General features: G+C 45.2%; 19 non-coding genes across 19 annotated transcripts; all 19 read left to right on the forward strand.

The window, feature by feature from the left end:
• The first annotated feature begins 8 nt into the window (after window positions 1-8).
• On the forward strand, window positions 9-199 carry LOC141196747 (U2 spliceosomal RNA). The gene has a single exon (XR_012269144.1). It is a non-coding gene; the product is annotated as a U2 spliceosomal RNA (small nuclear RNA).
• A 1,119-nt stretch (window positions 200-1,318) lies between these two features.
• LOC141195951 (U2 spliceosomal RNA) lies at window positions 1,319-1,509 on the forward strand. The gene has a single exon (XR_012268522.1). It is a non-coding gene; the product is annotated as a U2 spliceosomal RNA (small nuclear RNA).
• A 1,121-nt stretch (window positions 1,510-2,630) lies between these two features.
• LOC141196748 (U2 spliceosomal RNA) lies at window positions 2,631-2,821 on the forward strand. The gene has a single exon (XR_012269146.1). It is a non-coding gene; the product is annotated as a U2 spliceosomal RNA (small nuclear RNA).
• Window positions 2,822-3,941: 1,120 nt separating this feature from the next.
• LOC141196749 (U2 spliceosomal RNA) lies at window positions 3,942-4,132 on the forward strand. The gene has a single exon (XR_012269147.1). It is a non-coding gene; the product is annotated as a U2 spliceosomal RNA (small nuclear RNA).
• Window positions 4,133-5,252: 1,120 nt separating this feature from the next.
• LOC141196750 (U2 spliceosomal RNA) lies at window positions 5,253-5,443 on the forward strand. The gene has a single exon (XR_012269148.1). It is a non-coding gene; the product is annotated as a U2 spliceosomal RNA (small nuclear RNA).
• A 1,111-nt stretch (window positions 5,444-6,554) lies between these two features.
• Window positions 6,555-6,745, forward strand: LOC141195980 (U2 spliceosomal RNA). The gene has a single exon (XR_012268550.1). It is a non-coding gene; the product is annotated as a U2 spliceosomal RNA (small nuclear RNA).
• Window positions 6,746-8,755: 2,010 nt separating this feature from the next.
• LOC141196366 (U2 spliceosomal RNA) lies at window positions 8,756-8,939 on the forward strand. The gene has a single exon (XR_012268905.1). It is a non-coding gene; the product is annotated as a U2 spliceosomal RNA (small nuclear RNA).
• Window positions 8,940-10,058: 1,119 nt separating this feature from the next.
• Window positions 10,059-10,249, forward strand: LOC141195860 (U2 spliceosomal RNA). Its single transcript, XR_012268434.1, has one exon. It is a non-coding gene; the product is annotated as a U2 spliceosomal RNA (small nuclear RNA).
• Window positions 10,250-11,369: 1,120 nt separating this feature from the next.
• LOC141196712 (U2 spliceosomal RNA) lies at window positions 11,370-11,560 on the forward strand. The gene has a single exon (XR_012269110.1). It is a non-coding gene; the product is annotated as a U2 spliceosomal RNA (small nuclear RNA).
• A 1,121-nt stretch (window positions 11,561-12,681) lies between these two features.
• LOC141195759 (U2 spliceosomal RNA) lies at window positions 12,682-12,872 on the forward strand. The gene has a single exon (XR_012268337.1). It is a non-coding gene; the product is annotated as a U2 spliceosomal RNA (small nuclear RNA).
• A 1,121-nt stretch (window positions 12,873-13,993) lies between these two features.
• Window positions 13,994-14,184, forward strand: LOC141195903 (U2 spliceosomal RNA). Its single transcript, XR_012268474.1, has one exon. It is a non-coding gene; the product is annotated as a U2 spliceosomal RNA (small nuclear RNA).
• Window positions 14,185-15,304: 1,120 nt separating this feature from the next.
• LOC141196751 (U2 spliceosomal RNA) lies at window positions 15,305-15,495 on the forward strand. Its single transcript, XR_012269149.1, has one exon. It is a non-coding gene; the product is annotated as a U2 spliceosomal RNA (small nuclear RNA).
• A 1,122-nt stretch (window positions 15,496-16,617) lies between these two features.
• Window positions 16,618-16,808, forward strand: LOC141196752 (U2 spliceosomal RNA). Its single transcript, XR_012269150.1, has one exon. It is a non-coding gene; the product is annotated as a U2 spliceosomal RNA (small nuclear RNA).
• Window positions 16,809-17,930: 1,122 nt separating this feature from the next.
• LOC141196162 (U2 spliceosomal RNA) lies at window positions 17,931-18,121 on the forward strand. The gene has a single exon (XR_012268727.1). It is a non-coding gene; the product is annotated as a U2 spliceosomal RNA (small nuclear RNA).
• Window positions 18,122-19,242: 1,121 nt separating this feature from the next.
• Window positions 19,243-19,433, forward strand: LOC141196753 (U2 spliceosomal RNA). The gene has a single exon (XR_012269151.1). It is a non-coding gene; the product is annotated as a U2 spliceosomal RNA (small nuclear RNA).
• A 1,120-nt stretch (window positions 19,434-20,553) lies between these two features.
• Window positions 20,554-20,744, forward strand: LOC141196755 (U2 spliceosomal RNA). The gene has a single exon (XR_012269152.1). It is a non-coding gene; the product is annotated as a U2 spliceosomal RNA (small nuclear RNA).
• A 1,120-nt stretch (window positions 20,745-21,864) lies between these two features.
• LOC141196756 (U2 spliceosomal RNA) lies at window positions 21,865-22,055 on the forward strand. Its single transcript, XR_012269153.1, has one exon. It is a non-coding gene; the product is annotated as a U2 spliceosomal RNA (small nuclear RNA).
• A 1,120-nt stretch (window positions 22,056-23,175) lies between these two features.
• On the forward strand, window positions 23,176-23,366 carry LOC141196723 (U2 spliceosomal RNA). The gene has a single exon (XR_012269121.1). It is a non-coding gene; the product is annotated as a U2 spliceosomal RNA (small nuclear RNA).
• Window positions 23,367-24,487: 1,121 nt separating this feature from the next.
• LOC141196071 (U2 spliceosomal RNA) lies at window positions 24,488-24,678 on the forward strand. Its single transcript, XR_012268637.1, has one exon. It is a non-coding gene; the product is annotated as a U2 spliceosomal RNA (small nuclear RNA).
• The last annotated feature ends 318 nt before the right edge of the window (window positions 24,679-24,996 follow it).

Here is a 24,996-nt window from a genome sequence, read left to right on the forward strand (position 1 = left end):
TTCTGGTTATCGCTTCTCGGCCTTTTGGCTAAGATCAAGTGTAGTATCTGTTCTTATCAGTTTAATATCTGATACGTCCCCTATCTGGGGACCATATATTAAATGGATTTTTAGAACAGGGAGATGGAAAAAGAGCTTGCTCTGTCCACTCCACGCATTGACCTGGTATTGCAGTATCTCCAGGACCGGTGCACCCCTTCTTTAATGCAGTTTCTAAAATCAGAAAGAATTGAATTCAATGCTTTTTGTTCATTTTGCTTGTTTGTCGGATTTGGGATGGACTCTTTGGCTTTGCTTTTCTTCTCCTCATTGGATTTTTCATGTTAAAAGTTGCAGAAGCCAGATGACAAGCTCATTTTGGTTCAACTTCAGCAACTGTGCATTGCATTGCCATGTAATGTAATGTAATGCAATGCTATCTATCTAGCTCTCCCTCTATACTTCCTTTTGGATAAACAGACATATTAGGCAAGCATTTTGGAGCTTTCACCTAAATAACTACAGGTGGTGAGATAAGCTGCACAATATAATTGACCTTTCAGTATATTGTTGCACACACACCATCTATTTAGCAAATGCCCTTGTTATCAACAGCAGCCTTTTAAACTCACCTGAGCTAACAGGTATGTGAGCTGGTTACTCTGCTGCGCTTAAAATTTCTTTTTTGGTTTGCTACAATGCCTTTTCTGAAACGTTGTCTCCCTCTGCTGGAACACTGACTTCTTTCATTTAATGCCTGCAGACTATAAAAGAGAAACCAACCCAAAAAGTTTGGTTGATTAGTCTGTGGCATTCTTTTAAACTGTTGCTTATGGCGGTCTCTGTGAGCTTCTCAGTGACATTCAGCCATCCAGGTATCCCGCCTGCAGTAGACGGAATGTGGCAATGGAACGCTGGCTGCGCGTGTCATAATAGGCTCTGAGCCTTTATATACCTGCGCACAGCAGCAGCCACCTTCAGTCTGCTGCTGGACAGCCAGCAGCAGCAGCAGCAGGAGAGGTAATTAATCAGCAACCCTCCTGCTAAGGGTAGACAGCTGCTCGTTCCACCCCCCCCCCGCCTTAATTGGTTCTCCTCCCTTCCAACGGTGTTGAGGCAGGTGGGAACAGCCGGGGGTTGAGGGTACTGTGCTAAAAGAGGTGGAGTTATGCAGATCTAAAACGCGTGGATTGCAGCAGCAGCAAGCCGAAAAGTGCAGGCATGTGAGGGATCTAGAGGTTGACAGCATGTCTTCTTAACGGGAGTCCAGGTGGCCATCTCCACAAATGGACTTTTCAGAATCCTTGGGTGGCACCGTAGTCGGAAACCAATTCTGGTTATCGCTTCTCGGCCTTTTGGCTAAGATCAAGTGTAGTATCTGTTCTTATCAGTTTAATATCTGATACGTCCCCTATCTGGGGACCATATATTAAATGGATTTTTAGAACAGGGAGATTGAAAAAGAGCTTGCTCTGTCCACTCCACGCATTGACCTGGTATTGCAGTATCTCCAGGACCGGTGCACCCCTTCTTTAATGCAGTTTCTAAAATCAGAAAGAATTGAATTCAATGCTTTTTGTTCATTTTGCTTGTTTGTCGGATTTTGGGATGGACTCTTTGGCTTTGCTTTTCTTCTCCTCATTGGATTTTTCATGTTAAAAGTTGCAGAAGCCAGATGACAAGCTCATTTTGGTTCAACTTCAGCAACTGTGCATTGCATTGCCATGTAATGTAATGTAATGCAATGCTATCTATCTAGCTCTCCCTCTATACTTCCTTTTGGATAAACAGACATATTAGGCAAGCATTTTGGAGCTTTCACCTAAATAACTACAGGTGGTGAGATAAGCTGCACAATATAATTGACCTTTCAGTATATTGTTGCACACACACCATCTATATAGCAAATGCCCTTGTTATCAACAGCAGCCTTTTAAACTCACCTGAGCTAACAGGTATGTGAGCTGGTTACTCTGCTGCGCTTAAAATTTCTTTTTTGGTTTGCTACAATGCCTTTTCTGAAACGTTGTCTCCCTCTGCTGGAACACTGACTTCTTTCATTTAATGCCTGCAGACTATAAAAGAGAAACCAACCCAAAAAGTTTGGTTGATTAGTCTGTGGCATTCTTTTAAACTGTTGCTTATGGCGGTCTCTGTGAGCTTCTCAGTGACATTCAGCCATCCAGGTATCCCGCCTGCAGTAGACGGAATGTGGCAATGGAACGCTGGCTGCGCGTGTCATAATAGGCTCTGAGCCTTTATATACCTGCGCACAGCAGCAGCCACCTTCAGTCTGCTGCTGGACAGCCAGCAGCAGCTGCAGCAGGAGAGGTAATTAATCAGCAACCCTCCTGCTAAGGGTAGACAGCTGCTCGTTCCACCCCCCCCCCGGCCTTAATTGGTTCTCCTCCCTTCCAACGGTGTTGAGGCGGGTGGGAACAGCCGGGGGTTGAGGGTACTGTGCTAAAAGAGGTGGAGTTATGCAGATCTAAAACGCGTGGATTGCAGCAGCAGCAAGCCGAAAAGTGCAGGCATGTGAGGGATCTAGAGGTTGACAGCATGTCTTCTTAACGGGAGTCCAGGTGGCCATCTCCACAAATGGACTTTTCAGAATCCTTGGGTGGCACCGTAGTCGGAAACCAATTCTGGTTATCGCTTCTCGGCCTTTTGGCTAAGATCAAGTGTAGTATCTGTTCTTATCAGTTTAATATCTGATACGTCCCCTATCTGGGGACCATATATTAAATGGATTTTTAGAACAGGGAGATGGAAAAAGAGCTTGCTCTGTCCACTCCACGCATTGACCTGGTATTGCAGTATCTCCAGGACCGGTGCACCCCTTCTTTAATGCAGTTTCTAAAATCAGAAAGAATTGAATTCAATGCTTTTTGTTCATTTTGCTTGTTTGCCGGATTTTGGGATGGACTATTTGGCTTTGCTTTTCTTCTCCTCATTGGATTTTTCATGTTAAAAGTTGCAGAAGCCAGATGACAAGCTCATTTTGGTTCAACTTCAGCAACTGTGCATTGCATTGCCATGTAATGTAAAGTAATGCAATGCTATCTATCTAGCTCTCCCTCTATACTTCCTTTTGGATAAACAGACATATTAGGCAAGCATTTTGGAGCTTTCACCTAAATAACTACAGGTGGTGAGATAAGCTGCACAATATAATTGACCTTTCAGTATATTGTTGCACACACACCATCTATTTAGCAAATGCCCTTGTTATCAACAGCAGCCTGTTAAACTCACCTGAGCTAACAGGTATGTGAGCTGGTTACTCTGCTGCGCTTAAAATTTCTTTTTTGGTTTGCTACAATGCCTTTTCTGAAACGTTGTCTCCCTCTGCTGGAACACTGACTTCTTTCATTTAATGCCTGCAGACTATAAAAGAGAAACCAACCCAAAAAGTTTGGTTGATTAGTCTGTGGCATTCTTTTAAACTGTTGCTTATGGCGGTCTCTGTGAGCTTCTCAGTGACATTCAGCCATCCAGGTATCCCGCCTGCAGTAGACGGAATGTGGCAATGGAACGCTGGCTGCGCGTGTCATAATAGGCTCTGAGCCTTTATATACCTGCGCACAGCAGCAGCCACCTTCAGTCTGCTGCTGGACAGCCAGCAGCAGCAGCAGCAGGAGAGGTAATTAATCAGCAACCCTCCTGCTAAGGGTAGACAGCTGCTCGTTCCACCCCCCCCCCGCCTTAATTGGTTCTCCTCCCTTCCAACGGTGTTGAGGCGGGTGGGAACAGCCGGGGGTTGAGGGTACTGTGCTAAAAGAGGTGGAGTTATGCAGATCTAAAACGCGTGGATTGCAGCAGCAGCAAGCCGAAAAGTGCAGGCATGTGAGGGATCTAGAGGTTGACAGCATGTCTTCTTAACGGGGGTCCAGGTGGCCATCTCCACAAATGGACTTTTCAGAATCCTTGGGTGGCACCGTAGTCGGAAACCAATTCTGGTTATCGCTTCTCGGCCTTTTGGCTAAGATCAAGTGTAGTATCTGTTCTTATCAGTTTAATATCTGATACGTCCCCTATCTGGGGACCATATATTAAATGGATTTTTAGAACAGGGAGATGGAAAAAGAGCTTGCTCTGTCCACTCCACGCATTGACCTGGTATTGCAGTATCTCCAGGACCGGTGCACCCCTTCTTTAATGCAGTTTCTAAAATCAGAAAGAATTGAATTCAATGCTTTTTGTTCATTTTGCTTGTTTGTCGGATTTTGGGATGGACTCTTTGGCTTTGCTTTTCTTCTCCTCATTGGATTTTTCATGTTAAAAGTTGCAGAAGCCAGATGACAAGCTCATTTTGGTTCAACTTCAGCAACTGTGCATTGCATTGCCATGTAATGTAATGTAATGCAATGCTATCTATCTAGCTCTCCCTCTATACTTCCTTTTGGATAAACAGACATATTAGGCAAGCATTTTGGAGCTTTCACCTAAATAACTACAGGTGGTGAGATAAGCTGCACAATATAATTGACCTTTCAGTATATTGTTGCACACACACCATCTATTTAGCAAATGCCCTTGTTATCAACAGCAGCCTTTTAAACTCACCTGAGCTAACAGGTATGTGAGCTGGTTACTCTGCTGCGCTTAAAATTTCTTTTTTGGTTTGCTACAATGCCTTTTCTGAAACGTTGTCTCCCTCTGCTGGAACACTGACTTCTTTCATTTAATGGCTGCAGACTATAAAAGAGAAACCAACCCAAAAAGTTTGGTTGATTAGTCTGTGGCATTCTTTTAAACTGTTGCTTATGGCGGTCTCTGTGAGCTTCTCAGTGACATTCAGCCATCCAGGTATCCCGCCTGCAGTAGACGGAATGTGGCAATGGAACGCTGGCTGCGCGTGTCATAATAGGCTCTGAGCCTTTATATACCTGCGCACAGCAGCAGCCACCTTCAGTCTGCTGCTGGACAGCCAGCAGCAACAGCAGGAGAGGTAATTAATCAGCAACCCTCCTGCTAAGGGTAGACAGCTGCTCGTTCCACCCCCCCCCCCCCGCCTTAATTGGTTCTCCTCCCTTCCAACGGTGTTGAGGCGGGTGGGAACAGCTGGGGGTTGAGGGTACTGTGCTAAAAGAGGTGGAGTTATGCAGATCTAAAACGCGTGGATTGCAGCAGCAGCAAGCCGAAAAGTGCAGGCATGTGAGGGATCTAGAGGTTGACAGCATGTCTTCTTAACGGGAGTCCAGGTGGCCATCTCCACAAATGGACTTTTCAGAATCCTTGGGTGGCACCGTAGTCGGAAACCAATTCTGGTTATCGCTTCTCGGCCTTTTGGCTAAGATCAAGTGTAGTATCTGTTCTTATCAGTTTAATATCTGATACGTCCCCTATCTGGGGACCATATATTAAATGGATTTTTAGAACAGGGAGATGGAAAAAGAGCTTGCTCTGTCCACTCCACGCATTGACCTGGTATTGCAGTATCTCCAGGACCGGTGCACCCCTTCTTTTCTAAAATCAGAAAGAATTGAATTCAATGCTTTTTGTTCATTTTGCTTGTTTGTCGGATTTTGGGATGGACTCTTTGGCTTTGCTTTTCTTCTCCTCATTGGATTTTTCATGTTAAAAGTTGCAGAAGCCAGATGACAAGCTCATTTTGGTTCAACTTCAGCAACTGTGCATTGCATTGCCATGTAATGTAATGTAATGCAATGCTATCTATCTAGCTCTCCCTCTATACTTCCTTTTGGATAAACAGACATATTAGGCAAGCATTTTGGAGCTTTCACCTAAATAACTACAGGTGGTGAGATAAGCTGCACAATATAATTGACCTTTCAGTATATTGTTGCACACACACCATCTATTTAGCAAATGCCCTTGTTATCAACAGCAGCGTTTTAAACTCACCTGAGCTAACAGGTATGTGAGCTGGTTACTCTGCTGCGCTTAAAATTTATTTTTTGGTTTGCTACAATGCCTTTTCTGAAACGTTGTCTCCCTCTGCTGGAACACTGACTTCTTTCATTTAATGCCTGCAGACTATAAAAGAGAAACCAACCCAAAAAGTTTGGTTGAATAGTCTGTGGCATTCTTTTAAACTGTTGCTTATGGCGGTCTCTGTGAGCTTCTCAGTGACATTCAGCCATCCAGGTATCCCGCCTGCAGTAGACGGAATGTGGCAATGGAACGCTGGCTGCGCGTGTCATAATAGGCTCTGAGCCTTTATATACCTGCGCACAGCAGCAGCCACCTTCAGTCTGCTGCTGGACAGCAAGCAGCAGCAGCAGCAGGAGAGGTAATTAATCAGCAACCCTCCTGCTAAGGGTAGACAGATGCTCGTTCCACCCCCCCCCCGCCTTAATTGGTTCTCCTCCCTTCCAACGGTGTTGAGGCGGGTGGGAACAGCCGGGGGTTGAGGGTACTGTGCTAAAAGAGGTGGAGTTATGCAGATCTAAAACGCGTGGATTGCAGCAGCAGCAAGCCGAAAAGTGCAGGCATGTGAGGGATCTAGAGGTTGACAGCATGTCCTCTTAACGGGAGTCCAGGTGGCCATCTCCACAAATGGACTTTTCAGAATCCTTGGGTGGCACCGTAGTCGGAAACCAATTCTGGTTATCGCTTCTCGGCCTTTTGGCTAAGATCAAGTGTAGTATCTGTTCTTATCAGTTTAATATCTGATACGTCCCCTATCTGGGGACCATATATTAAATGGATTTTTAGAACAGGGAGATGGAAAAAGAGCTTGCTCTGTCCACTCCACGCATTGACCTGGTATTGAAGTATCTCCAGGACCGGTGCACCCCTTCTTTAATGCAGTTTCTAAAATCAGAAAGAATTGAATTCAATGCTTTTTGTTCATTTTGCTTGTTTGTCGGATTTTGGGATGGACTCTTTGGCTTTGCTTTTCTTCTCCTCATTGGATTTTTCATGTTAAAAGTTGCAGAAGCCAGATGACAAGCTCATTTTGGTTCAACTTCAGCAACTGTGCATTGCATTGCCATGTAATGTAATGTAATGCAATGCTATCTATCTAGCTCTCCCTCTATACTTCCTTTTGGATAAACAGACATATTAGGCAAGCATTTTGGAGCTTTCACCTAAATAACTACAGGTGGTGAGATAAGCTGCACAATATAATTGACCTTTCAGTATATTGTTGCACACACACCATCTATTTAGCAAATGCCCTTGTTATCAACAGCAGCCTTTTAAACTCACCTGAGCTAACAGGTATGTGAGCTGGTTACTCTGCTGCGCTTAAAATTTCTTTTTTGGTTTGCTACAATGCCTTTTCTGAAACGTTGTCTCCCTCTGCTGGAACACTGACTTCTTTCATTTAATGCCTGCAGACTATAAAAGAGAAACCAACCCAAAAAGTTTGGTTGATTAGTCTGTGGCATTCTTTTAAACTGTTGCTTATGGCGGTCTCTGTGAGCTTCTCAGTGACATTCAGCCATCCAGGTATCCCGCCTGCAGTAGACGGAATGTGGCAATGGAACGCTGGCTGCGCGTGTCATAATAGGCTCTGAGCCTTTATATACCTGCGCACAGCAGCAGCCACCTTCAGTCTGCTGCTGGACAGCCAGCAGCAGCAGCAGCAGGAGAGGTAATTAATCAGCAACCCTCCTGCTAAGGGTAGACAGCTGCTCGTTCCACCCCCCCCCCCCCGCCTTAATTGGTTCTCCTCCCTTCCAACGGTGTTGAGGCGGGTGGGAACAGCCGGGGGTTGAGGGTACTGTGCTAAAAGAGGTGGAGTTATGCAGATCTAAAACGCGTGGATTGCAGCAGCAGCAAGCCGAAAAGTGCAGGCATGTGAGGGATCTAGAGGTTGACAGCATGTCTTCTTAACGGGAGTCCAGGTGGCCATCTCCACAAATGGACTTTTCAGAATCCTTGGGTGGCACCGTAGTCAGAAACCAATTCTGGTTATCGCTTCTCGGCCTTTTGGCTAAGATCAAGTTTAGTATCTTTCGAAAAGTCGGTTTTGGATGTTGGCCGCCCTAGTAGATTGATAAATTATGCACACTGGGGTTTAGGCGCTTGTTAGTACGCCAGGTGGCTAATATAGTCATCTGGTGGAAAGCATGGCCCCCCAGGATCGACGCCATTGGGCCGGGGAAGATCGAAAGCCCGAAGTGTGAAGTGCCCCAGGAGTGGTGACCCTGGGGTGCCTTAACTCACTGGGATTGGGAACCCCACTTGAGTTTATGGCACATTTGCACAAGCACTTCAATATTTCTTTCTTCGCACACACCCTTATTCTGGGCCTTCTGGCCTTAGGATGGGGAATTTTTTCAATTCCCGGTCGAAGGTCCGGGCAGTATTATACTGTGAAACCTTCACTATTTATTTAATTTCTTTGTCACTGTGTGTCCACTTATTCACGTGTGTCACGTCCTACTAGGATTTTGTCGGGATGCGGTTCCCTTATGGGTTCCTCTCTTGGCAGGTCTAGGGGGGGAGTGTGTGGCCATCAGGTTCCGCTCCCCCCTGAACCCCCCTGGCTCTCCTCTTTCGGGAGGAGAGCATTGTTGGCTCCCCTCTTCCGGGAGGGGAGCACAGTCTTTGGCTCCCAGTGCCTTGCTCGGGTGAGAACTCGGGCAGGTGCTGGGGGTAAGATTGGGTCGCCTCTGGCTTCGGCTGGAGGTGGCTATTTGTCCCTGTTCCTCGCTGTGGCCTTCTGGCTCGGAGGGACGGGGAATGGTTTGGGGGACCCTTCTCCTTTTGGAGAGGGTTTCAAGAAGACCAGCATCCTAGTGCACTTTTTTTGTGGCACTTGTCACTTTTTTAAGCGCACTCGGGTTTTGTACACGAATTCGGGCTTTCAAAAAAAAAAAAAAAAAAAATCTGTTCTTATCAGTTTAATATCTGATACGTCCCCTATCTGGGGACCATATATTAAATGGATTTTTAGAACAGGGAGATGGAAAAAGAGCTTGCTCTGTCCACTCCACGCATTGACCTGGTATTGCAGTATCTCCAGGACCGGTGCACCTCTTCTTTAATGCAGTTTCTAAAATCAGAAAGAATTGAATTCAATGCTTTTTGTTCATTTTGCTTCTTTGTCGGATTTTGGGATGGACTCTTTGGCTTTGCTTTTCTTCTCCTCATTGGACTTTTCATGTTAAAAGTTGCAGAAGCCAGATGACAAGCTCATTTTGGTTCAACTTCAGCAACTGTGCATTGCATTGCCATGTAATGTAATGTAATGCAATGCTATCTATCTAGCTCTCCCTCTATACTTCCTTTTGGATAAACAGACATATTAGGCAAGCATTTTGGAGCTTTCACCTAAATAACTACAGGTGGTGAGATAAGCTGCACAATATAATTGACCTTTCAGTATATTGTTGCACACACACCATCTATTTAGCAAATGCCCTTGTTATCAACAGCAGCCTTTTAAACTCACCTGAGCTAACAGGTATGTGAGCTGGTTACTCTGCTGCGCTTAAAATTTCTTTTTTGGTTTGCTACAATGCCTTTTCTGAAACGTTGTCTCCCTCTGCTGGAACACTGACTTCTTTCATTTAATGCCTGCAGACTATAAAAGAGAAACCAACCCAAAAAGTTTGGTTGATTAGTCTGTGGCATTCTTTTAAACTGTTGCTTATGGCGGTCTCTGTGAGCTTCTCAGTGACATTCAGCCATCCAGGTATCCCGCCTGCAGTAGACGGAATGTGGCAATGGAACGCTGGCTGCGCGTGTCATAATAGGCTCTGAGCCTTTATATACCTGCGCACAGCAGCAGCCACCTTCAGTCTGCTGCTGGACAGCCAGCAGCAGCAGCAGCAGGAGAGGTAATTAATCAGCAACCCTCCTGCTAAGGGTAGACAGCTGCTCGTTCCACCCCCCCCCGCCTTAATTGGTTCTCCTCCCTTCCAACGGTGTTGAGGCGGGTGGGAACAGCCGGGGGTTGAGGGTACTGTGCTAAAAGAGGTGGAGTTATGCAGATCTAAAACGCGTGGATTGCAGCAGCAGCAAGCCGAAAAGTGCAGGCATGTGAGGGATCTAGAGGTTGACAGCATGTCTTCTTAACGGGAGTCCAGGTGGCCATCTCCACAAATGGACTTTTCAGAATCCTTGGGTGGCACCGTAGTCGGAAACCAATTCTGGTTATCGCTTCTCGGCCTTTTGGCTAAGATCAAGTGTAGTATCTGTTCTTATCAGTTTAATATCTGATACGTCCCCTATCTGGGGACCATATATTAGATGGATTTTTAGAACAGGGAGATGGAAAAAGAGCTTGCTCTGTCCACTCCACGCATTGACCTGGTATTGCAGTATCTCCAGGACCGGTGCACCCCTTCTTTAATGCAGTTTCTAAAATCAGAAAGAATTGAATTCAATGCTTTTTGTTCATTTTGCTTGTTTGTCGGATTTTGGGATGGACTCTTTGGCTTTGCTTTTCTTCTCCTCATTGGATTTTTCATGTTAAAAGTTGCAGAAGCCAGATGACAAGCTCATTTTGGTTCAACTTCAGCAACTGTGCATTGCATTGCCATGTAATGTAATGTAATGCAATGCTATCTATCTAGCTCTCCCTCTATACTTCCTTTTGGATAAACAGACATATTAGGCAAGCATTTTGGAGCTTTCACCTAAATAACTACAGGTGGTGAGATAAGCTGCACAATATAATTGACCTTTCAGTATATTGTTGCACACACACCATCTATTTAGCAAATGCCCTTGTTATCAACAGCAGCCTTTTAAACTCACCTGAGCTAACAGGTATGTGAGCTGGTTACTCTGCTGCGCTTAAAATTTCTTTTTTGGTTTGCTACAATGCCTTTTCTGAAACGTTGTCTCCCTCTGCTGGAACACTGACTTCTTTCATTTAATGCCTGCAGACTATAAAAGAGAAACCAACCCAAAAAGTTTGGTTGATTAGTCTGTGGCATTCTTTTAAACTGTTGCTTATGGCGGTCTCTGTGAGCTTCTCAGTGACATTCAGCCATCCAGGTATCCCGCCTGCAGTAGACGGAATGTGGCAATGGAACGCTGGCTGCGCGTGTCATAATAGGCTCTGAGCCTTTATATACCTGCGCACAGCAGCAGCCACCTTCAGTCTGCTGCTGGACAGCCAGCAGCAGCAGCAGCAGGAGAGGTAATTAATCAGCAACCCTCCTGCTAAGGGTAGACAGCTGCTCGTTCCACCCCCCCCCCGCCTTAATTGGTTCTCCTCCCTTCCAACGGTGTTGAGGCGGGTGGGAACAGCCGGGGGTTGAGGGTACTGTGCTAAAAGAGGTGGAGTTATGCAGATCTAAAACGCGTGGATTGCAGCAGCAGCAAGCCGAAAAGTGCAGGCATGTGAGGGATCTAGAGGTTGACAGCATGTCTTCTTAACGGGAGTCCAGGTGGCCATCTCCACAAATGGACTTTTCAGAATCCTTGGGTGGCACCGTAGTCGGAAACCAATTCTGGTTATCGCTTCTCGGCCTTTTGGCTAAGATCAAGTGTAGTATCTGTTCTTATCAGTTTAATATCTGATACGTCCCCTATCTGGGGACCATATATTAAATGGATTTTTAGAACTGGGAGATGGAAAAAGAGCTTGCTCTGTCCACTCCACGCATTGACCTGGTATTGCAGTATCTCCAGGACCGGTGCACCCCTTCTTTAATGCAGTTTCTAAAATCAGAAAGAATTGAATTCAATGCTTTTTGTTCATTTTGCTTGTTTGTCGGATTTTGGGATGGACTCTTTGGCTTTGCTTTTCTTCTCCTCATTGGATTTTTCATGTTAAAAGTTGCAGAAGCCAGATGACAAGCTCATTTTGGTTCAACTTCAGCAACTGTGCATTGCATTGCCATGTAATGTAATGTAATGCAATGCTATCTATCTAGCTCTCCCTCTATACTTCCTTTTGGATAAACAGACATATTAGGCAAGCATTTTGGAGCTTTCACCTAAATAACTACAGGTGGTGAGATAAGCTGCACAATATAATTGACCTTTCAGTATATTGTTGCACACACACCACCTATTTAGCAAATGCCCTTGTTATCAACAGCAGCCTTTTAAACTCACCTGAGCTAACAGGTATGTGAGCTGGTTACTCTGCTGCGCTTAAAATTTCTTTTTTGGTTTGCTACAATGCCTTTTCTGAAACGTTGTCTCCCTCTGCTGGAACACTGACTTCTTTCATTTAATGGCTGCAGACTATAAAAGAGAAACCAACCCAAAAAGTTTGGTTGATTAGTCTGTGGCATTCTTTTAAACTGTTGCTTATGGCGGTCTCTGTGAGCTTCTCAGTGACATTCAGCCATCCAGGTATCCCGCCTGCAGTAGACGGAATGTGGCAATGGAACGCTGGCTGCGCGTGTCATAATAGGCTCTGAGCCTTTATATACCTGCGCACAGCAGCAGCCACCTTCAGTCTGCTGCTGGACAGCCAGCAGCAGCAGCAGCAGGAGAGGTAATTAATCAGCAATCCTCCTGCTAAGGGTAGACAGCTGCTCGTTCCACCCCCCCCCCCGCCTTAATTGGTTCTCCTCCCTTCCAACGGTGTTGAGGCGGGTGGGAACAGCCGGGGGTTGAGGGTACTGTGCTAAAAGAGGTGGAGTTATGCAGATCTAAAACGCGTGGATTGCCGCAGCAGCAAGCCGAAAAGTGCAGGCATGTGAGGGATCTAGAGGTTGACAGCATGTCTTCTTAACAGGAGTCCAGGTGGCCATCTCCACAAATGGACTTTTCAGAATCCTTGGGTGGCACCGTAGTCGGAAACCAATTCTGGTTATCGCTTCTCGGCCTTTTGGCTAAGATCAAGTGTAGTATCTGTTCTTATCAGTTTAATATCTGATACGTCCCCTATCTGGGGACCATATATTAAATGGATTTTTAGAACAGGGAGATGGAAAAAGAGCTTGCTCTGTCCACTCCACGCATTGACCTGGTATTGCAGTATCTCCAGGACCGGTGCACCCCTACTTTAATGCAGTTTCTAAAATCAGAAAGAATTGAATTCAATGCTTTTTGTTCATTTTGCTTGTTTGTCGGATTTTGGGATGGACTCTTTGGCTTTGCTTTTCTTCTCCTCATTGGATTTTTCATGTTAAAAGTTGCAGAAGCCAGATGACAAGCTCATTTTGGTTCAACTTCAGCAACTGTGCATTGCATTGCCATGTAATGTAATGTAATGCAATGCTATCTATCTAGCTCTCCCTCTATACTTCCTTTTGGATAAACAGACATATTAGGCAAGCATTTTGGAGCTTTCACCTAAATAACTACAGGTGGTGAGATAAGCTGCACAATATAATTGACCTTTCAGTATATTGTTGCACACACACCATCTATTTAGCAAATGCCCTTGTTATCAACAGCAGCCTTTTAAACTCACCTGAGCTAACAGGTATGTGAGCTGGTTACTCTGCTGCGCTTAAAATTTCTTTTTTGGTTTGCTACAATGCCTTTTCTGAAACGTTGTCTCCCTCTGCTGGAACACTGACTTCTTTCATTTAATGCCTGCAGACTATAAAAGAGAAACCAACCCAAAAAGTTTGGTTGATTAGTCTGTGGCATTCTTTTAAACTGTTGCTTATGGCGGTCTCTGTGAGCTTCTCAGTGACATTCAGCCATCCAGGTATCCCGCCTGCAGTAGACGGAATGTGGCAATGGAACGCTGGCTGCGCGTGTCATAATAGGCTCTGAGCCTTTATATACCTGCGCACAGCAGCAGCCACCTTCAGTCTGCTGCTGGACAGCCAGCAGCAGCTGCAGCAGGAGAGGTAATTAATCAGCAACCCTCCTGCTAAGGGTAGACAGCTGCTCGTTCCACCCCCCCCCCGGCCTTAATTGGTTCTCCTCCCTTCCAACGGTGTTGAGGCGGGTGGGAACAGCCGGGGGTTGAGGGTACTGTGCTAAAAGAGGTGGAGTTATGCAGATCTAAAACGCGTGGATTGCAGCAGCAGCAAGCCGAAAAGTGCAGGCATGTGAGGGATCTAGAGGTTGACAGCATGTCTTCTTAACGGGAGTCCAGGTGGCCATCTCCACAAATGGACTTTTCAGAATCCTTGGGTGGCACCGTAGTCGGAAACCAATTCTGGTTATCGCTTCTCGGCCTTTTGGCTAAGATCAAGTGTAGTATCTGTTCTTATCAGTTTAATATCTGATACGTCCCCTATCTGGGGACCATATATTAAATGGATTTTTAGAACAGGGAGATGGAAAAAGAGCTTGCTCTGTCCACTCCACGCATTGACCTGGTATTGCAGTATCTTCAGGACCGGTGCACCCCTTCTTTAATGCAGTTTCTAAAATCAGAAAGAATTGAATTCAATGCTTTTTGTTCATTTTGCTTGTTTGTCGGATTTTGGGATGGACTCTTTGGCTTTGCTTTTCTTCTCCTCATTGGATTTTTCATGTTAAAAGTTGCAGAAGCCAGATGACAAGCTCATTTTGGTTCAACTTCAGCAACTGTGCATTGCATTGCCATGTAATGTAATGTAATGCAATGCTATCTATCTAGCTCTCCCTCTATACTTCCTTTTGGATAAACAGACATATTAGGCAAGCATTTTGGAGCTTTCACCTAAATAACTACAGGTGGTGAGATAAGCTGCACAATATAATTGACCTTTCAGTATATTGTTGCACACACACCATCTATTTAGCAAATGCCCTTGTTATCAACAGCAGCCTTTTAAACTCACCTGAGCTAACAGGTATGTGAGCTGGTTACTCTGCTGCGCATAAAATTTCTTTTTTGGTTTGCTACAATGCCTTTTCTGAAACGTTGTCTCCCTCTGCTGGAACACTGACTTCTTTCATTTAATGCCTGCAGACTATAAAAGAGAAACCAACCCAAAAAGTTTGGTTGATTAGTCTGTGGCATTCTTTTAAACTGTTGCTTATGGCGGTCTCTGTGAGCTTCTCAGTGACATTCAGCCATCCAGGTATCCCGCCTGCAGTAGACGGAATGTGGCAATGGAACGCTGGCTGCGCGTGTCATAATAGGCTCTGAGCCTTTATATACCTGCGCACAGCAGCAGCCACCTTCAGTCTGCTGCTGGACAGCCAGCAGCAGCAGCAGCAGGAGAGGTAATTAATCAGCAACCCTCCTGCTAAGGGTAGACAGCTGCTCGTTCCACCCCCCCCCCGCCTTAATTGGTTCTCCTCCCTTCCAACGGTGTTGAGGCGGGTGGGAACAGCCGGGGGTTGAGGGTACTGTGCTAAAAGAGGTGGAGTTATGCAGATCTAAAACGCGTGGATTGCAGCAGCAGCAAGCCGAAAAGTGCAGGCATGTGAGGGATCTAGAGGTTGACAGCATGTCTTCTTAACGGGAGTCCAGGTGGCCATCTCCACAAATGGACTTTTCAGAATCCTTGGGTGGCACCGTAGTCGGAAACCAATTCTGGTTATCGCTTCTCGGCCTTTTGGCTAAGATCAAGTGTAGTATCTGTTCTTATCAGTTTAATATCTGATACGTCCCCTATCTGGGGACCATATATTAAATGGATTTTTAGAACAGGGAGATGGAAAAAGAGCTTGCTCTGTCCACTCCACGCATTGACCTGGTATTGCAGTATCTCCAGGACCGGTGCACCCCTTCTTTAATGCAGTTTCTAAAATCAGAAAGAATTGAATTCAATGCTTTTTGTTCATTTTGCTTGTTTGTCGGATTTTGGGATGGACTCTTTGGCTTTGCTTTTCTTCTCCTCATTGGATTTTTCATGTTAAAAGTTGCAGAAGCCAGATGACAAGTTCATTTTGGTTCAACTTCAGCAACTGTGCATTGCATTGCCATGTAATGTAATGTAATGCAATGCTATCTATCTAGCTCTCCCTCTATACTTCCTTTTGGATAAACAGACATATTAGGCAAGCATTTTGGAGCTTTCACCTAAATAACTACAGGTGGTGAGATAAGCTGCACAATATAATTGACCTTTCAGTATATTGTTGCACACACACCATCTATTTAGCAAATGCCCTTGTTATCAACAGCAGCCTTTTAAACTCACCTGAGCTAACAGGTATGTGAGCTGGTTACTCTGCTGCGCTTAAAATTTCTTTTTTGGTTTGCTACAATGCCTTTTCTGAAACGTTGTCTCCCTCTGCTGGAACACTGACTTCTTTCATTTAATGCCTGCAGACTATAAAAGAGAAACCAACCCAAAAAGTTTGGTTGATTAGTCTGTGGCATTCTTTTAAACTGTTGCTTATGGCGGTCTCTGTGAGCTTCTCAGTGACATTCAGCCATCCAGGTATCCCGCCTGCAGTAGACGGAATGTGGCAATGGAACGCTGGCTGCGCGTGTCATAATAGGCTCTGAGCCTTTATATACCTGCGCACAGCAGCAGCCACCTTCAGTCTGCTGCTGGACAGCCAGCAGCAGCAGCAGCAGGAGAGGTAATTAATCAGCAACCCTCCTGCTAAGGGTAGACAGCTGCTCGTTCCACCCCCCCCCCCCGCCTTAATTGGTTCTCCTCCCTTCCAACGGTGTTGAGGCGGGTGGGAACAGCCGGGGGTTGAGGGTACTGTGCTAAAAGAGGTGGAGTTATGCAGATCTAAAACGCGTGGATTGCAGCAGCAGCAAGCCGAAAAGTGCAGGCATGTGAGGGATCTAGAGGTTGACAGCATGTCTTCTTAACGGGAGTCCAGGTGGTCATCTCCACAAATGGACTTTTCAGAATCCTTGGGTGGCACCGTAGTCGGAAACCAATTCTGGTTATCGCTTCTCGGCCTTTTGGCTAAGATCAAGTGTAGTATCTGTTCTTATCAGTTTAATATCTGATACGTCCCCTATCTGGGGACCATATATTAAATGGATTTTTAGAACAGGGAGATGGAAAAAGAGCTTGCTCTGTCCACTCCACGCATTGACCTGGTATTGCAGTATCTCCAGGACCGGTGCACCCCTTCTTTAATGCAGTTTCTAAAATCAGAAAGAATTGAATTCAATGCTTTTTGTTCATTTTGCTTGTTTGTCGGATTTTGGGATGGACTCTTTGGCTTTGCTTTTCTTCTCCTCATTGGATTTTTCATGTTAAAAGTTGCAGAAGCCAGATGACAAGCTCATTTTGGTTCAACTTCAGCAACTGTGCATTGCATTGCCATGTAATGTAATGTAATGCAATGCTATCTATCTAGCTCTCCCTCTATACTTCCTTTTGGATAAACAGACATATTAGGCAATCATTTTGGAGCTTTCACCTAAATAACTACAGGTGGTGAGATAAGCTGCACAATATAATTAACCTTTCAGTATATTGTTGCACACACACCATCTATTTAGCAAATGCCCTTGTTATCAACAGCAGCCTTTTAAACTCACCTGAGCTAACAGGTATGTGAGCTGGTTACTCTGCTGCGCTTAAAATTTCTTTTTTGGTTTGCTACAATGCCTTTTCTGAATCGTTGTCTCCCTCTGCTGGAACACTGACTTCTTTCATTTAATGCCTGCAGACTATAAAAGAGAAACCAACCCAAAAAGTTTGGTTGATTAGTCTGTGGCATTCTTTTAAACTGTTGCTTATGGCGGTCTCTGTGAGCTTCTCAGTGACATTCAGCCATCCAGGTATCCCGCCTGCAGTAGACGGAATGTGGCAATGGAACGCTGGCTGCGCGTGTCATAATAGGCTCTGAGCCTTTATATACCTGCGCACAGCAGCAGCCACCTTCAGTCTGCTGCTGGACAGCCAGCAGCAGCAGCAGCAGGAGAGGTAATTAATCAGCAACCCTCCTGCTAAGGGTAGACAGCTGCTCGTTCCACCCCCCCCCCCCGCCTTAATTGGTTCTCCTCCCTTCCAACGGTGTTGAGGCGGGTGGGAACAGCCGGGGGTTGAGGGTACTGTGCTAAAAGAGGTGGAGTTATGCAGATCTAAAACGCGTGGATTGCAGCAGCAGCAAGCCGAAAAGTGCAGGCATGTGAGGGATCTAGAGGTTGACAGCATGTCTTCTTAACGGGAGTCCAGGTGGTCATCTCCACAAATGGACTTTTCAGAATCCTTGGGTGGCACCGTAGTCGGAAACCAATTCTGGTTATCGCTTCTCGGCCTTTTGGCTAAGATCAAGTGTAGTATCTGTTCTTATCAGTTTAATATCAGATACGTCCCCTATCTGGGGACCATATATTAAATGGATTTTTAGAACAGGGAGATGGAAAAAGAGCTTGCTCTGTCCACTCCACGCATTGACCTGGTATTGCAGTATCTCCAGGACCGGTGCACCCCTTCTTTAATGCAGTTTCTAAAATCAGAAAGAATTGAATTCAATGCTTTTTGTTCATTTTGCTTGTTTGTCGGATTTTGGGATGGACTCTTTGGCTTTGCTTTTCTTCTCCTCATTGGATTTTTCATGTTAAAAGTTGCAGAAGCCAGATGACAAGCTCATTTTGGTTCAACTTCAGCAACTGTGCATTGCATTGCCATGTAATGTAATGTAATGCAATGCTATCTATCTAGCTCTCCCTCTATACTTCCTTTTGGATAAACAGACATATTAGGCAATCATTTTGGAGCTTTCACCTAAATAACTACAGGTGGTGAGATAAGCTGCACAATATAATTAACCTTTCAGTATATTGTTGCACACACACCATCTATTTAGCAAATGCCCTTGTTATCAACAGCAGCCTTTTAAACTCACCTGAGCTAACAGGTATGTGAGCTGGTTACTCTGCTGCGCTTAAAATTTCTTTTTTGGTTTGCTACAATGCCTTTTCTGAAACGTTGTCTCCCTCTGCTGGAACACTGACTTCTTTCATTTAATGCCTGCAGACTATAAAAGAGAAACCAACCCAAAAAGTTTGGTTGATTAGTCTGTGGCATTCTTTTAAACTGTTGCTTATGGCGGTCTCTGTGAGCTTCTCAGTGACATTCAGCCATCCAGGTATCCCGCCTGCAGTAGACGGAATGTGGCAATGGAACGCTGGCTGCGCGTGTCATAATAGGCTCTGAGCCTTTATATACCTGCGCACAGCAGCAGCCACCTTCAGTCTGCTGCTGGACAGCCAGCAGCAGCAGCAGCAGGAGAGGTAATTAATCAGCAACCCTCCTGCTAAGGGTAGACAGCTGCTCGTTCCACCCCCCCCCCCGCCTTAATTGGTTCTCCTCCCTTCCAACGGTGTTGAGGCGGGTGGGAACAGCCGGGGGTTGAGGGTACTGTGCTAAGAGAGGTGGAGTTATGCAGATCTAAAACGCGTGGATTGCAGCAGCAGCAAGCCGAAAAGTGCAGGCATGTGAGGGATCTAGAGGTTGACAGCATGTCTTCTTAACGGGAGTCCAGGTGGCCATCTCCACAAATGGACTTTTCAGAATCCTTGGGTGGCACCGTAGTCGGAAACCAATTCTGGTTATCGCTTCTCGGCCTTTTGGCTAAGATCAAGTGTAGTATCTGTTCTTATCAGTTTAATATCTGATACGTCCCCTATCTGGGGACCATATATTAAATGGATTTTTAGAACAGGGAGATGGAAAAAGAGCTTGCTCTGTCCACTCCACGCATTGACCTGGTATTGCAGTATCTCCAGGACCGGTGCACCCCTTCTTTAATGCAGTTTCTAAAATCAGAAAGAATTGAATTCAATGCTTTTTGTTCATTTTGCTTGTTTGTCGGATTTTGGGATGGACTCTTTGGCTTTGCTTTTCTTCTCCTCATTGGATTTTTCATGTTAAAAGTTGCAGAAGCCAGATGACAAGCTCATTTTGGTTCAACTTCAGCAACTGTGCATTGCATTGCCATGTAATGTAATGTAATGCAATGCTATCTATCTAGCTCTCCCTCTATACTTCCTTTTGGATAAACAGACATATTAGGCAAGCATTTTGGAGCTTTCACCTAAATAACTACAGGTGGTGAGATAAGCTGCACAATATAATTGACCTTTCAGTATATTGTTGCACACACACCATCTATTTAGCAAATGCCCTTGTTATCAACAGCAGCCTTTTAAACTCACCTGAGCTAACAGGTATGTGAGCTGGTTACTCTGCTGCGCTTAAAATTTCTTTTTTGGTTTGCTACAATGCCTTTTCTGAAACGTTGTCTCCCTCTGCTGGAACACTGACTTCTTTCATTTAATGCCTGCAGACTATAAAAGAGAAACCAACCCAAAAAGTTTGGTTGATTAGTCTGTGGCATTCTTTTAAACTGTTGCTTATGGCGGTCTCTGTGAGCTTCTCAGTGACATTCAGCCATCCAGGTATCCCGCCTGCAGTAGACGGAATGTGGCAATGGAACGCTGGCTGCGCGTGTCATAATAGGCTCTGAGCCTTTATATACCTGCGCACAGCAGCAGCCACCTTCAGTCTGCTGCTGGACAGCCAGCAGCAGCAGCAGCAGGAGAGGTAATTAATCAGCAACCCTCCTGCTAAGGGTAGACAGCTGCTCGTTCCACCCCCCCCCCGCCTTAATTGGTTCTCCTCCCTTCCAACGGTGTTGAGGCGGGTGGGAACAGCCGGGGGTTGAGGGTACTGTGCTAAAAGAGGTGGAGTTATGCAGATCTAAAACGCGTGGATTGCAGCAGCAGCAAGCCGAAAAGTGCAGGCATGTGAGGGATCTAGAGGTTGACAGCATGTCTTCTTAACGGGAGTCCAGGTGGCCATCTCCACAAATGGACTTTTCAGAATCCTTGGGTGGCACCGTAGTCGGAAACCAATTCTGGTTATCGCTTCTCGGCCTTTTGGCTAAGATCAAGTGTAGTATCTGTTCTTATCAGTTTAATATCTGATACGTCCCCTATCTGGGGACCATATATTAAATGGATTTTTAGAACAGGGAGATGGAAAAAGAGCTTGCTCTGTCCACTCCACGCATTGACCTGGTATTGCAGTATCTCCAGGACCGGTGCACCCCTTCTTTAATGCAGTTTCTAAAATCAGAAAGAATTGAATTCAATGCTTTTTGTTCATTTTGCTTGTTTGTCGGATTTTGGGATGGACTCTTTGGCTTTGCTTTTCTTCTCCTCATTGGATTTTTCATGTTAAAAGTTGCAGAAGCCAGATGACAAGCTCATTTTGGTTCAACTTCAGCAACTGTGCATTGCATTGCCATGTAATGTAATGTAATGCAATGCTATCTATCTAGCTCTCCCTCTATACTTCCTTTTGGATAAACAGACATATTAGGCAAGCATTTTGGAGCTTTCACCTAAATAACTACAGGTGGTGAGATAAGCTGCACAATATAATTGACCTTTCAGTATATTGTTGCACACACACCATCTATTTAGCAAATGCCCTTGTTATCAACAGCAGCCTTTTAAACTCACCTGAGCTAACAGGTATGTGAGCTGGTTACTCTGCTGCGCTTAAAATTTCTTTTTTGGTTTGCTACAATGCCTTTTCTGAAACGTTGTCTCCCTCTGCTGGAACACTGACTTCTTTCATTTAATGCCTGCAGACTATAAAAGAGAAACCAACCCAAAAAGTTTGGTTGATTAGTCTGTGGCATTCTTTTAAACTGTTGCTTATGGCGGTCTCTGTGAGCTTCTCAGTGACATTCAGCCATCCAGGTATCCCGCCTGCAGTAGACGGAATGTGGCAATGGAACGCTGGCTGCGCGTGTCATAATAGGCTCTGAGCCTTTATATACCTGCGCACAGCAGCAGCCACCTTCAGTCTGCTGCTGGACAGCCAGCAGCAGCAGCAACAGGATAGGTAATTAATCAGCAACCCTCCTGCTAAGGGTAGACAGCTGCTCGTTCCACCCCCCCCCCGCCTTAATTGGTTCTCCTCCCTTCCAACGGTGTTGAGGCGGGTGGGAACAGCCGGGGGTTGAGGGTACTGTGCTAAAAGAGGTGGAGTTATGCAGATCTAAAACGCGTGGATTGCAGCAGCAGCAAGCCGAAAAGTGCAGGCATGTGAGGGATCTAGAGGTTGACAGCATGTCTTCTTAACGGGAGTCCAGGTGGCCATCTCCACAAATGGACTTTTCAGAATCCTTGGGTGGCACCGTAGTCGGAAACCAATTCTGGTTATCGCTTCTCGGCCTTTTGGCTAAGATCAAGTGTAGTATCTGTTCTTATCAGTTTAATATCTGATACGTCCCCTATCTGGGGACCATATATTAAATGGATTTTTAGAACAGGGAGATGGAAAAAGAGCTTGCTCTGTCCACTCCACGCATTGACCTGGTATTGCAGTATCTCCAGGACCGGTGCACCCCTTCTTTAATGCAGTTTCTAAAATCAGAAAGAATTGAATTCAATGCTTTTTGTTCATTTTGCTTGTTTGTCGGATTTTGGGATGGACTCTTTGGCTTTGCTTTTCTTCTCCTCATTGGATTTTTCATGTTAAAAGTTGCAGAAGCCAGATGACAAGCTCATTTTGGTTCAACTTCAGCAACTGTGCATTGCATTGCCATGTAATGTAATGTAATGCAATGCTATCTATCTAGCTCTCCCTCTATACTTCCTTTTGGATAAACAGACATATTAGGCAAGCATTTTGGAGCTTTCACCTAAATAACTACAGGTGGTGAGATAAGCTGCACAATATAATTGACCTTTCAGTATATTGTTGCACACACACCATCTATTTAGCAAATGCCCTTGTTATCAACAGCAGCCTTTTAAACTCACCTGAGCTAACAGGTATGTGAGCTGGTTACTCTGCTGCGCTTAAAATTTCTTTTTTGGTTTGCTACAATGCCTTTTCTGAAACGTTGTCTCCCTCTGCTGGAACACTGACTTCTTTCATTTAATGCCTGCAGACTATAAAAGAGAAACCAACCCAAAAAGTTTGGTTGATTAGTCTGTGGCATTCTTTTAAACTGTTGCTTATGGCGGTCTCTGTGAGCTTCTCAGTGACATTCAGCCATCCAGGTATCCCGCCTGCAGTAGACGGAATGTGGCAATGGAACGCTGGCTGCGCGTGTCATAATAGGCTCTGAGCCTTTATATACCTGCGCACAGCAGCAGCCACCTTCAGTCTGCTGCTGGACAGCCAGCAGCAGCAGCAGCAGGAGAGGTAATTAATCAGCAACCCTCCTGCTAAGGGTAGACAGCTGCTCGTTCCACCCCCCCCCCACCTTAATTGGTTCTCCTCCCTTCCAACGGTGTTGAGGCGGGTGGGAACAGCCGGGGGTTGAGGGTACTGTGCTAAAAGAGGTGGAGTTATGCAGATCTAAAACGCGTGGATTGCAGCAGCAGCAAGCCGAAAAGTGCAGGCATGTGAGGGATCTAGAGGTTGACAGCATGTCTTCTTAACGGGAGTCCAGGTGGCCATCTCCACAAATGGACTTTTCAGAATCCTTGGGTGGCACCGTAGTCGGAAACCAATTCTGGTTATCGCTTCTCGGCCTTTTGGCTAAGATCAAGTGTAGTATCTGTTCTTATCAGTTTAATATCTGATACGTCCCCTATCTGGGGACCATATATTAAATGGATTTTTAGAACTGGGAGATGGAAAAAGAGCTTGCTCTGTCCACTCCACGCATTGACCTGGTATTGCAGTATCTCCAGGACCGGTGCACCCCTTCTTTAATGCAGTTTCTAAAATCAGAAAGAATTGAATTCAATGCTTTTTGTTCTTATTGCTTGTTTGTCGGATTTTGGGATGGACTCTTTGGCTTTGCTTTTCTTCTCCTCATTGGATTTTTCATGTTAAAAGTTGCAGAAGCCAGATGACAAGCTCATTTTGGTTCAACTTCAGCAACTGTGCATTGCATTGCCATGTAATGTAATGTAATGCAATGCTATCTATCTAGCTCTCCCTCTATACTTCCTTTTGGATAAACAGACATATTAGGCAAGCATTTTGGAGCTTTCACCTAAATAACTACAGGTGGTGAGATAAGCTGCACAATATAATTGACCTTTCAGTATATTGTTGCACACACACCATCTATTTAGCAAATGCCCTTGTTATCAACAGCAGCCTTTTAAACTCACCTGAGCTAACAGGTATGTGAGCTGGTTACTCTGCTGCGCTTAAAATTTCTTTTTTGGTTTGCTACAATGCCTTTTCTGAAACGTTGTCTCCCTCTGCTGGAACACTGACTTCTTTCATTTAATGGCTGCAGACTATAAAAGAGAAACCAACCCAAAAAGTTTGGTTGATTAGTCTGTGGCATTCTTTTAAACTGTTGCTTATGGCGGTCTCTGTGAGCTTCTCAGTGACATTCAGCCATCCAGGTATCCCGCCTGCAGTAGACGGAATGTGGCAATGGAACGCTGGCTGCGCGTGTCATAATAGGCTCTGAGCCTTTATATACCTGCGCACAGCAGCAGCCACCTTCAGTCTGCTGCTGGACAGCCAGCAGCAGCAGCAGCAGGAGAGGTAATTAATCAGCAATCCTCCTGCTAAGGGTAGACAGCTGCTCGTTCCACCCCCCCCCCCGCCTTAATTGGTTCTCCTCCCTTCCAACGGTGTTGAGGCGGGTGGGAACAGCCGGGGGTTGAGGGTACTGTGCTAAAAGAGGTGGAGTTATGCAGATCTAAAACGCGTGGATTGCCGCAGCAGCAAGCCGAAAAGTGCAGGCATGTGAGGGATCTAGAGGTTGACAGCATGTCTTCTTAACAGGAGTCCAGGTGGCCATCTCCACAAATGGACTTTTCAGAATCCTTGGGTGGCACCGTAGTCGGAAACCAATTCTGGTTATCGCTTCTCGGCCTTTTGGCTAAGATCAAGTGTAGTATCTGTTCATATCAGTTTAATATCTGATACGTCCCCTATCTGGGGACCATATATTAAATGGATTTTTAGAACAGGGAGATGGAAAAAGAGCTTGCTCTGTCCACTCCACGCATTGACCTGGTATTGCAGTATCTCCAGGACCGGTGCACCCCTTCTTTAATGCAGTTTCTAAAATCAGAAAGAATTGAATTCAATGCTTTTTGTTCATTTTGCTTGTTTGTCGGATTTTGGGATGGACTCTTTGGCTTTGCTTTTCTTCTCCTCATTGGATTTTTCATGTTAAAAGTTGCAGAAGCCAGATGACAAGCTCATTTTGGTTCAACTTCAGCAACTGTGCATTGCATTGCCATGTAATGTAATGTAATGCAATGCTATCTATCTAGCTCTCCCTCTATACTTCCTTTTGGATAAACAGACATATTAGGCAAGCATTTTGGAGCTTTCACCTAAATAACTACAGGTGGTGAGATAA

Source organism: Phyllobates terribilis, unplaced genomic scaffold, assembly GCF_046119375.1.
Source record: "Phyllobates terribilis strain yellow unplaced genomic scaffold, ASM4611937v1 Scaffold_74__1_contigs__length_7073193, whole genome shotgun sequence".
Classification (NCBI taxonomy): domain Eukaryota; kingdom Metazoa; phylum Chordata; class Amphibia; order Anura; family Dendrobatidae; genus Phyllobates; species Phyllobates terribilis.